Consider the following 12,256-nt stretch of genomic DNA (forward strand, 5'->3'; position numbering starts at 1 on the left):
TAACGTATTCTTGCAATTTTAAATTGTGCTGTTTGTTATATTATGTCCTCACAAACGGACAGGAAGAGAAAATTAGCTCATGCTGCAAACATATGCAAGAAATGTAAATATGTGTCTGTCACCGTCAAAATAAACATTAATACTGGACGCATGTAAACAAACACTGCAACGTATTAATAACCTGAGAGAGAAGAAGAAGAAGAAGAAGAAGAAGAAGAAGAAGAAGAAGAAGAAGAAGAAGAAGAAGAAGTCTGGTTGTGTAAACGTCGTCATTTCATACATGAGGGGAGAGAACAGATTGGCTGAAAGACCTCTGAACGACCTCAGTCGTGCTCTATAAATCTTAGCACCAAAACACACACACACACACACACACACACACACACACACACACACACACACACACAGAAGCTCTGGGATCTTTAGCAAAGCATCTCTGACCTTTGGCTTTTGGGTCAAGTAATTAATGACTATCTCAGAACAGGATCTAAACACACATACACACACATACACACAGACACACACACACACACACACACACACACACACTCGTACAGTCAGAACGAGGCTCCTCCCCCCTGCCACGCTGATGCTCTGGCCTCATGCAGGTAAATGACGGCTGCGTCATGCGAGCGCCAGGCGATCGTGCTGTTTTGGCGATTATGTAAATGAGCGCCGGCGGCAGATTCTCTATAAATAACATGTTTATCATTAAATCATATCGAGGTGGAGGAGCAGGAGACACACAGAGCAGCCATGTAGGAAAACTCATTAATTTAAGTGTCAGATGGAGCTGATGGTGTCGGGATTTAATAAAGAATTGGATGTTTGGTGGGAAATCCCTTTGATTTCTTATTGAAGATGAATATCTGGGCGTGTCACTGTTCTCCAAATCCAAGATGTAATTTCACTTTAATTTTGTTTAACTGCCTTTGACATCTTTGCCATCGTTAGATTATTAAATCTTGGATCAGATTTGTTAGTTTCAAGCCCTGAAAAACAACAGCTGGATTTTATCCTGGTGGCTTTTTGCAGATTACATCTAGACGAGTTCAGGAATTTGACAATTGAAATTCTAATCTTCGATGATTCAACACGACACTCAGATCTGTCCTGAGTAAAGCTTCTCTCCAAATAACTCATAAAAGATCTCTGAAAGTAAAATAAACCCAGAATGTTGTTGGAGTTTCCTCTGGTACCAGTCAGCTGATCGTCTTCCATCGGTTGTTTTTTCTTCAGGTGTGCAGAAGTCGACTCGTGCGGATAGAAACCTGCTTCTGATTTCACTCAGAGCTCATTTTGATCCAGAAACAACGTCCACCAACTTCAGGTGAATTTAATGGGATCAGAACAGGACGACTTGTGTGACGGTTCTGGACTCCTGAGCTGCAACATGATTCGACATTGTGGAAAATGAAGGCATGAATAAAGAAGTACAGTTTAAACAAGCGCATTAACTCAACACGTCACTGTTTCAGGAGAACTATTACCAGCCGTCTCTTTTTGGTTTCAGAGGAACTTTCTGTGCTCCAAACAGACAAAGTACTGGCTCACCTTCAGTTGGATAGCTTGTATCGCGTCCCGGAGGAAACACATGTAGCTCTCTGCTGCCCGCTGCAGACACTCTGACGCTGCAGGTGTAACTAACGACATTAACGACGGTTCTGATCCGTTCAGACGTGTGAGCTCAGTTTTATTATCTAATCCAGTTTGTTTCCTGCCGACTTCACAAAACCACAGCAGACTGAGGTGACCTGACCTTCATCATTTTTCTTCTTGTGAGTTAATTTTTTTAAAAAAAGCCCTGGATACCCACACACAGATGCATGCTGGGTAAGTAGATCCCTGCTCAGGTTGAAGGTGGGCGGAGCTATGTTGGACAAACACCCTGATTGGATAAGAATGATAGAAGTCGAGTGTTTTCCGTCCGACGGCTGCAACAAAACTGACGTAAAGGTCAGATAGATGTCGATGAACGCAATCTGAACACACGTCACTCAGGTGAGATCAGCTGGTTTATACTGAAGTCAGGTGTTTCACTGAAGCTGCTACGCTAAAGGTGTGAGCGCTAACCCCACAGGAAGGGGCTGCACGAGCTCGACCGCACAACAAGGTCATCAGTAATGTCTTTTCAAAATCATTTTTAACTCTCTCTGAGTGTGCTGGCTGGACATGATCAATGACCCGCCCCTTTTCACTGCCTAACCAATCACCACGCCTCATTCCTGAACCTAAAACACCAAACCAGCGGCGGCGAGAAGGTGTCGTCCTACTGGAGCCTCCAGCAGATCATCAGGTGAACACAGATTATTACAAACTAATCATTTCCTTTTCTTTCAGTCGTCTGAAGCAGCAGGAGGTCTGAGCAGGGACACACACACACACACACACACACACACACACACATAGAAATATGCTTACACACACACAACACCCACTGCCACCATACAGTAAAAACATGCGCACACACGCTCACACACTCTGACAGCACAGTGACGAGGACACAAAGAGACAGAGGGAACATTCACACACAGACACACACCTACGAAACATCCCAAAATAACACACAATGAGAAGACTTAACACACACACACGGGCTCATAAAGAGACAGGCATGCAGACGCAGGGCTATTCACACACACACACACACACACACACACACACACACACACACACACACACACACACACACTACCTGAGGTGGAGCGTGGCAGCAAACCAACCTCCTGACTTCAGCATGTTTCTGTTGAGCTCCACTGACAATACTGCCTTTTTTTTTTAGTGAATACAATCTTTACTTGTTTTAATTAACAAACACAAATCAGACAGAACACAGCAGCAGGATCCAGATATCAGAAAATATATAGGAACAGTAAGTAGATTTTAAAAAATCCAACTAAATCAGGAAAAGAAGATTTAAAAAAAGCTGCAATTTTATTAAAATACAAAACACCAACTTAATAACTTTTATCTGTTGTCTTCAGGACCTCGCTGCTGAGAAGGGAAACATCTTTTTAAGGCTCCATAGATGAATTTAATTCTAAATATTTGCCCATGTCCTCTCAACAAGCCTCAGTGGTTTTTTTAAAGCTTTTTATTGAGCTGTGGAGATGAACAGTGCGATGAAGGAATTTTGTCCTCGTCAGATTAAAGAAATGATTTCTCGTGTTTGCCTCTGAGCTCTTCATCCCGTCAGTCGGCCGGCTGCTGTTTCTGAGCATCACGCAGCAGTTTGTTGGACGTGTTCAGTGACAGAAACACGTTGCAGAGCTGAAACCTTCGTACTATCAGAGCACCTGTGATATTTCTGCCTCTGTGTAACTACAGGCTGTAACAGGCAGCCAGACATCCTCATCCTCCAGCCACTGAGGCGCACAGACCACCGAAAAAGAAGCTCTGCGTGGTGCATTAAATCTAAATTAAATCAGCCCTGAGATGCTGTGAGGCCATTTCAGATTCTATCTCAGCGTCTTCTTCTGTCACACTCACACACACAAACATACACACACACACACACACACACACACACACACACACACACACAGCACTCTGGGAAAACGAATTAAAGCAGAATAAGTGGCCCTGCCAGCGGATGTCTCGTGAGTGGGCGAGCCACGGCTGACTGGAGATCTGTTGAGAGAAAAGACAACTGTGGGACGGAGAGACAGGAAGGTGAATCAAAGAGACAACTATAAACACAGAGAGACCCAGACAGAGGTAGGGACCCACAGAGGAGGTGGAAGTTAAAGAGGGAGGAATCATTGCTGTCTCCAATCGGAAATCGTTTGATTCACCCTCCTGCTGTGGATTCACGGAGGAGAACCGAGAGATAAAGCTCGCCGCGCGCAGTTTACCCTCCGCTGCACCATCAGCAGGAACGCAGAGTGTTTTCCTTCCAGCTGAGCTGCAGCCATGTTGGATCCGCCCCAACGGCCTCGACATCAGATCCGCCCGGCTGGAGGCTCGCAGGAGAGAGGACGTTAAATCAGACACGTCGACCGTCAACGTATGAACGAAAACGTCCACATAAGCAATTTACATTTTCACGTGAATGACTTTAATATCCAATTTATTTTTCACATGTGGAAACAAAACGAGTCACATGAAACCAAATTAAATCTGCTTCTTCATGTGAGAATTCCTCTTTGGCACAGATTTGATATTTTCACATGTGATCAGGCTTTTGTCAGATATAATAAATATGAATTCTCACCTGTTAATGACGTATGTTTATGTGCAGTTTGGTGTTTTCACTCTGATGTAGCAGCGTAGCTTCTAACATCAGTCCTGTTTCTCCCTTCAGGCTCCTCTGCTGCTTCAAACACAGACGATGCATCTGTGCTGCTCTTTAAATCTGGAACAGCAGATACCAGACTGGAAGCCACGATTATTCATCCATCCATTTTCAAAACTCTCTGGTCACAGGGGGGACTGAAGCCTATTCAAGCACACGAGGCGAGTGGTGGAGTGCAGCCTGGACAGGTAGTCAGTCTGTCAGCGGTCACACCTGCTCTCAGATCCACACTGAGGTCTCCAGCTCACTGCACCTGCATGACTGTAGACTGTGGGAGCACCTGGAGGAAACCACAGAGGAAGAACATGCAAAACCGATGCAGAAATCCAAGAAATCCACTTCACTGGGAGGCTGCGATACAAACTAATGACTGACTGACTCTGTGGGACTGTTGGTCGGGTCGTATTTATGAAATTTACTTACTTACAGATTTCAGCTTCAACTTGACAATGATAAACGTGCGCAGCAGTCAAATGAGATCATGTGGCTGTTTGTATTACTGAGCAGACACAGATTGTATTCACGGCTTCTTGATTTCACGGTGTTGAAATCTGACTGGCTGGAGATAAATTTCCCGTCGCGTGCCGCTGCAGGGCCGGCACGAGCGTGAAGAAATGTGCGAAATGTTGCTGCTGGCAATTTATCACAGGACAAATAGTTTATTGATTTCGAGCTTTTAGTCGTGTTTTTTGTTTCTCAGAAAGCTGCTATGGCTCCGGCTCAGCTCAGTTTGCGTAGAGAGGGAAAAAACTGGCGGCATGTATTCTGATTTAAGTTTGAGGTGGATGAACAGAGAGAGGAGAGGAGGTGACGGGCAATAAGAAAGTGAAGTAGCCAAAGATTGTAGGAGGAAGATGATGAGACAGAAAGAATACAAAATGAGGGAGCTCTCGGGGAAACGGGGGACGTAAGTGAGATGTCTTCGGCTGTGAAAATTGGACAAGAATGAAGAAATTGCATTCAAAGGAACTGAGGAGACTGAGAAAAGTATAATAACGGAGGCTCAGAGGAGAGAAGAAATCTGGAAGGAGATGTGGAGTGAATGGAAACACGAGGAGGAGCAGTCGACAGCAGGAGGAGGCGGTGAGATCGTGTGAGACGGCGGTAAGACAATGAAAGAGAGGAGGAGTGTGTTCGATGTGTGTGTGTGTGTGTTCGTTTTGTCACATTAACTTGTAAAGCTTTCCTAAAAATAGCAAAATTGGGAAAAAAAATAGACTAAAGAACAGAGAGAGATGAGAATCAGGGCCAGAAGAAGAGAAGCTGCCGGTAAACATGCGACTGGAACCTGAAATAAACCTCAAGACTTTAAAAGGCGCTGTGTGCAAGTCTGCCGTGCTGCCAGGCCCCCGGGGGAACGTGAAGGATGTGGAAAAGGATGTTATCAGCAAACAAACGGTACCGTATCATTCATAACGCGCCTCAGGCTGCAGCAGCAACAGGGACAGTTTCTGCACAGCTAAAGGAAGCAGAGGCAGCGTCCTCACGTCGACGAGTGAGATTAAATCAACACGAGCCAGCAGCTGACCAAAGAGCTTTACAAACATGGGATGATTAAGACAGCTTTAAACAGCTTTAACAGCCACATTAAACTCATTACAATTCACATGCAACTCAACTTTACGACTGACTGATCTCCAAACGTCTGGAGAGCGCCGACATGACAGAACAAACTGGAGGAAGCTGTTAAATTAGCTGTTCTGCTTCATATGTATGTCTTGGCACACAGATTCAATAGCATTCATTATTGTTACGCCTACCAACCACTCCTGATAAACATCGTATTTTGTTTAAAGGGACACCGAGTAAGACACAAAATGCACAAAATGGGCCCCAAATGCAAGACACAGCGAGGAAAGTCGAAGGATAAAAGTACAGAGAAATACAAACCTGATGACTGAGCAGAAGCACAACACTACACAGAAAAACAACAGACAACAAAGATTTACTTCCATCATGAAGATTTGAAATAGCTAGAAAAATATTCATCTCACATCAGCCTTCATCTCTCCATCGGCTCGTCCGTCAGCCAAACAAACGAGCATCAGTTTCTACGTGACGGATGAGGTTTCACACTGAGGAGGTCTGGTTTCATAACGAGCAGCTGTTTGATGAGATTCAGAAGAATTGATGTGACCAAATCCTGCACCACCTCTGTCACTGTGACTGAGCTTTCTACTTCCAATTAACATGTCATCATCCTGAATCAGAGAGAATTTAATTACACGGACACGCTCATTAATCCTCTCCAGTCTGTCACCTGAAGCCCTGATGATCAGCAGAGTGCAGGATGACACATTTTCAACGTGTAATTCAGAAACCTTTCTCCGCTAAAGTGAGCTCAGCAACTAATTACTGTGAAATTCAGCCGTCGTCTGATTCAAATGTCATGGAACCGTTATTCCAAACCTGTAAGACCAAATCGCTGATTTAATTTGTTTTTGTTTCAGTCATCCAATCCCATCGAGGGGTCTTATGTTCCCAGTGTCCAATGTTCCCCTAGGTCCCTGATTTCAAAGAGGGTCATAGCTCCTAGTGCTCTATGTTCCCAGGGTCTTAAATTTCCACAGTCCTACGTTCCCAAGATCCCAGATTTGAAAGAGGGTCCTATGATCCCAAGATTTTATGTTCTCAGGATCCTGTGTTCCCCAGTTCAATGTTTTATTGACACTAATGTTCCTCCTTCCAACCCTAACCCTGACCTTCCAGAACGTAGGACCTTACGGATATAAGACCTTAGGAACATAGGGCCAGAGGAACATAAGACCTTAGGAACATAAGACTGTAGGAACATAAGGCCTGGAAACATAGAACCTTAGGAACATAGGACCAGAGGAACATAAGACCTTGAGACTGTAGGAACATAAGGCCTGGAAACATAGAACCTTAGGAACATAGGACCAGAGGAACATAAGACCTTGAGACTGTAGGAACATAAGGCCTGGAAACATAAGACTGTAGGAACCCTGTAAGTCCCTGGGAACGTAGAACCTTAGGAACATAGGACCTAATGAACATATATTGTTAGGAATATAGGACCTTGGGAACATAAAACTGTAGGAACATAAGACCAGAGGAACATAAGACCCTGGAAACACTGAACACTAGGCTCTTAAGACCTTAGGACATAAAACCTTAGGAACATAAGACCTTGGGAACATTGAACATTAGGATCTTAAGACCTTAGGACATAAAACCTTAGGAACATAAGACCTTGGGAACATTGAACATTAGGATCTTAAGACCTTAGGACATAAAACTGTAGGAACGTAAAACCTTAGGACTTAAAACCTGAGGAACATAAGACCTTAGGAACATAAGACCTTAGGAACATAAGACCTTAGGAACATAAGACCCTGGGAACATAGTACTGACTCCACCTCAGCTCTAACACTCCTACAGTCTCTCTCCTTTGTAAATGTCTCTGTATTTTTATAAACTGGACTCGTACAGTCTCAGTATGAACACTCAACTCAATTATAGGTGTTAAACTCACACAGAACTGTTTTTACTGCCTATTTCATGTCTGGCTGCATCCACTCACAGCTCTCATTGATTTAGTATTCAGGCACGCTGCCTCTGAAATGAGCTTTAAATATACATCCGAGTCTGTCCGAGGCCGAAGGCAGCCTGGATCTGTGCCTGCAGCTGGGCAGGATTCAACACCTTGCTCACTGACACTTCAGCAGCTATGTAGGAATTGAACCTGTGGGTACCACTTGAGTTCACAGACTTATGTTATGTAATGAAAACTGACTTCACATGTTCCCACCTCTAACTTATTTTAAGAAGGTGGTTTGATTGATCGAGTGCAGGGAAACAAATTAAGAAGTTAATCAGTCTGTAAACTCGATCAATTTGAGAGCTGATTAGCTGGAAGTTGGCTCTTATCTTCCCCTCTCTCAGGCAGCATGTGACCTTTTTCTAAACTTTGGGACGTAACTACTTCCTCTTTGACGAGTAACTTCACTGAGCCGTGAGCGACGCGTTCTTCCTCCTCGCTCCAAATATCAAAACCGATCCAGTCTGCTGAACAGTTTAATGGCTCCAAAGTTTAGTTACATCATTATATCACTCGATTAATTAAGCGGAGCTCCTCAATGACAGATGAAGGTACAAATCCTGCCTCTGGCTCCAACCATCTGTGCCGAGTTCCTGTAGAGTTTACATCAGTTCTGTCTGCACGGCGCTGAGAGGCAGAGCTCTGCAGCGCTCCAGTGTGAGTCGTGTAGATGAAGACGTTGTTATCAGGAAGCTTGTGATAGAAACTTGAGAGCAGGTGAGGGCACAACGCTGGGACACACCTGAACTTAATGTTGGACTGTGTGCTGATGTTCATTATGTACATGATAGAAGGTTTATAACCAGGGAACCAGACAAATCTACTGAGCTGAGTTTTATTTTCTTTCTGGACTTTCTGACCGACCTGGCTTGTGGTCAGCTAATCAAAACCAATCACAACCGCTTATCTGATGAACTGTAAGGAAGGTGAAATTACACTATGGCTGACAGAGAAGCGTCAACGGTCCAGTTCTGTCCAGTCCAACACGTCCTCACACCTGAACCACTGAATGGGTCGACAGTTTATCACCGTACCTGAAAAAAGACCAGACTGTTGCAGCGTACCAGCGACATTTGTTGTGCACTCGCAATTTGTTTAGGTTTAGGCAAAATATTACTTTGTACGGTTAAGTTTAGGTTAAAATAACAACTTTACTTCTCTAACTTCAGGTACTTTATGCTCAAGAAGTTAAAAATCTCACTGTTGGTGTCACACTGAACGTCTCCCAGCAGCCTCCTGGATGAAACCCGACCATCCATCTCATTCTCCTCATTAAGTGGACTGCATCGCTCTCTACGCCGCCTCACCTGACTTCCTCCTTTGCTGCTGTAGTATTTACAACGGCCACTAGAGGTCGCCAACTAACAAGAGTCAAAAATGTGATATATATGCAGTATCTGTTTTTTTCTGGCTCACATCACATCATCAGATCAAAGTGTCCAAGCAGGCAGTGCTGAACAAATATTAACCATTATTCTGTTAAAGCTTCTTTCGCTCCAAAACATATTTTAGTGAAACGTTTAGCTGCAATTTGAGGTCAAGTTTATTTGCTCTGATTGATTTTAGATCTATCCGTCTGCGCCTGTCGAAAAATGAAATCAAATTTTAACTGAGAGGAACCAGATTTATGTGCGTTTGTGAATTAGTCCGGCAGTGCCAGGCTGGGAGGTTTACCAAGAAGCCGAGAAGTAAATAAAAATGAATCATTCTGTGGTTTCATAACCGCCACTGTGAAGTGGTAATAAAACAGTGAATGTCAACAGGATTGAACACATCAGGAATCAACTTGATTTGCTTCCTGTCAGATGAGAGAATGTCACGTCGCTCTCACTGGGTATGAAAATAGGTTTCATCTCCATTAGTTTTATCTCCTGTATCGTGACATACATCTGAATTCATCAGTAGAAATAATGAACTGGATTATTGCTTCAGTCTTTCCAGCATGAATGTGATGAGCAGACAGGAGGTGGAACCAGCAGAGAGAGAAGAACAGCGCTGACCCGTCCTCCTTATCAGACAGTCGCTCACGCTTGTTACAACATAACTCTGTCCACGTACGAGCATCTACTCTATATCACCGCCATGATGCGTCCCAGGGGAATCTTTTCAGGGTCACAGTCCGCAGTTACATGTTCGAGTAATGGAGGAAGCCAATTATTCCTAAAATAGGATCATATCTTTTGTCAGGACGCTCCGGCACATTACGGACCTCCCGGCTCTCTGTCCACATCGATTTCCTGACATTTGCTGACTACCAGCTCCTGCTGACTGCGATATTACAGCCGCATTTTTCTCAGTGCTGAGAAGCTGCCAGTATAAAATACTGCAGCTGCTAACCGAGCCAAAGTTTCTGACCACGGACATCCAGAGCGCTCCGAGGATGATAATGTTGGCTTGGAACGATTAATGAGTAAATTTACTATCACCAGTGCTACAGCGCAACAACCCTGATTACAAAAACACATAACCAGGTGATGAGCGCAGCATTGTCACAAGAAAGAATAGAAAATCCAACATAAACAAATAAAAAGGTTTGAAAACGTCTGTGGTTTGCAGAAACACTAAAGCAGCTATTTCATCACATTTGCTCCCTGAATTGGCCCATTCCAGCCACCGTACACCGTTTATTTCAACATGTTTCATAGACGAGAAACTGAGTTAAATTCTGATGAACTTGTACCAACCTCACACACACTGCGCTGCACCTGCCTGTGTGTGTGTGTGTGTGTGTGTGTGTGTGTCGCTGCAGTCAGCATGTTTTTATTTTTTATAGTTTCGACTGTTTCCATCTCGACCACGCGGCTCCGCGGCCTCGTGAGCAGAAGATACAGGGAGGGAGGGGAGAATGGCAAGTATGGATTTTACAGGATGAATTATAGATTAATCCCAGCATGCAAATATCCTGGGATGTGTGTGTGTGTGTGTGTGTGTGTGTGTGTGTGTGTGTGTGTGTGTTCCTGATCTGAAGTCCTTGGCAGATTGACGTCCTGTGTGTGACCCGCAGGCCATTTTCTTTGTTGTTAGTCATGAGCTCAGTGGAGCACTTCACTCTCAGTCTGTCACCCTGGGACACACACACACACACACACACACACACACACGCACACACACACACACACACACACACACACACAGTAACCGTTCTAAACCTTTACATTTAAATGCTGCAGCTCATCTTTAATTCATATCAACATCAAATCATTTACACAATCCATATCAGACCTGCAGCCTCGTGAGCAGCGTGTGTTTATATAAAATCTATACCTGCGTTTTGGTTGGAATCTCTCATCAACATGCGGCGTTTCCCGTCTGTTCGGCTCCAGCTGGTATTATTAGGGTGTGTCTGGGGAGCCATACAGTGTGTGTGTGTGTGTGTGTGTGTGTGTGTGTGTGTGTGTGTGTGTGTGTGTGTGTGTGTGTGTGTGAGATTCCCGGGCCTGCTGGTGCTGCTGCTCTTACCTGCTGCCTTGGAGCCACAGCGCCATCTGCTGGTCACAGAGCTGTCGGGCCGTGGAGGTGGGGAGGACGCGGTCTGGTCAGCTGGAGGGGGATTTACAAGCTGGATTTAAAGATGATCTCAGTTTGGAGTTTATAATGAGTCTTGGGCCGTGCTGACGATCAGCATAACTATCTATAAGCATTTTCTTTTTGTGACATTCACCTCAGTCTTCATTTTATCTAAATGAATAGATTTACATAACAGAGCGGCTCACAGAAGCAGCACTCGACTGATTGAATGTTGAGCTCGTTTTACTGATCACCTCGTGATAACTCCACCTGTCGTTCCCTTCATGCGTGCTCCACCACGTACTATAACAATCAAGCCCCATATAATTAGGACCACAGCTCGTTATTCTGCTCTGTAACTACACAATACTTTACATTCTGCTCCTGAATTTCCCCGGTGAGAGATAAATAAAGTCTTATCTTACTAAAACCTGTCATTACATTGATTTTACCATCTCGCCTGATTGTTATTTATCGACAACGGCTTCACATTAGGACAAAATTAAAGGGTTAGTGGTATAATGGGGCTCACATTGTTTGGTTTTTATCTTGAGGATCTGACAACCTGCCGACCTTTGACCTCTGCAGGCCGGACTGCAGGAGCAGATGCGCAGATGTGACGGATGAATCACTTCTTCTTCTCGGCGTCACTGAAGCTTTTCAAAGACGATCCTGACGGTAAACACCTTCAGGCTCAGTCTGGACACCACAGAAGAAGAAAAAATCACTCTGGACACCTGACTGAGCCGCTGTTTGGCGCCTCGGTGGCTCGTTAACATCCCGTCCAATCACATTCAGCCGCAGTGATGAACTCAGACGTGAGTTAAAGCACCCTGGGAAATAACGTTGACTACACTGTTATGAGACCTGCTGCTCCGCCGTTGTTTCCTGTT

General features: G+C 44.4%; 1 protein-coding gene across 4 annotated transcripts in view; it reads right to left on the minus strand.

Annotated features, from left to right (window-relative positions):
• The window catches only part of slc8a2b (solute carrier family 8 member 2b), a 138,376-nt gene that overhangs the window by 122,834 nt on the left and 3,286 nt on the right, over positions 1 to 12,256 (minus strand). The window contains exons 1-3 of one of the 4 annotated variants that reach the window (XM_037082858.1): positions 11,896 to 12,250; positions 11,316 to 11,396; positions 4,214 to 4,574 (exon numbers count right to left, since the gene is read on the minus strand). The gene's annotated coding sequence lies outside the window, so the exon portion shown is untranslated. Of the gene's footprint in view, positions 1 to 1,554; positions 1,606 to 4,213; positions 4,575 to 11,315; positions 11,397 to 11,895; positions 12,251 to 12,256 lie in introns of those variants that run through there. The other 3 variants (XM_037082868.1, XM_037082880.1, XM_037082888.1) reach the window with 3 other exon arrangements.

This window comes from Acanthopagrus latus, chromosome 2 (assembly GCF_904848185.1).
Source record: "Acanthopagrus latus isolate v.2019 chromosome 2, fAcaLat1.1, whole genome shotgun sequence".
NCBI classification, from domain to species: domain Eukaryota; kingdom Metazoa; phylum Chordata; class Actinopteri; order Spariformes; family Sparidae; genus Acanthopagrus; species Acanthopagrus latus.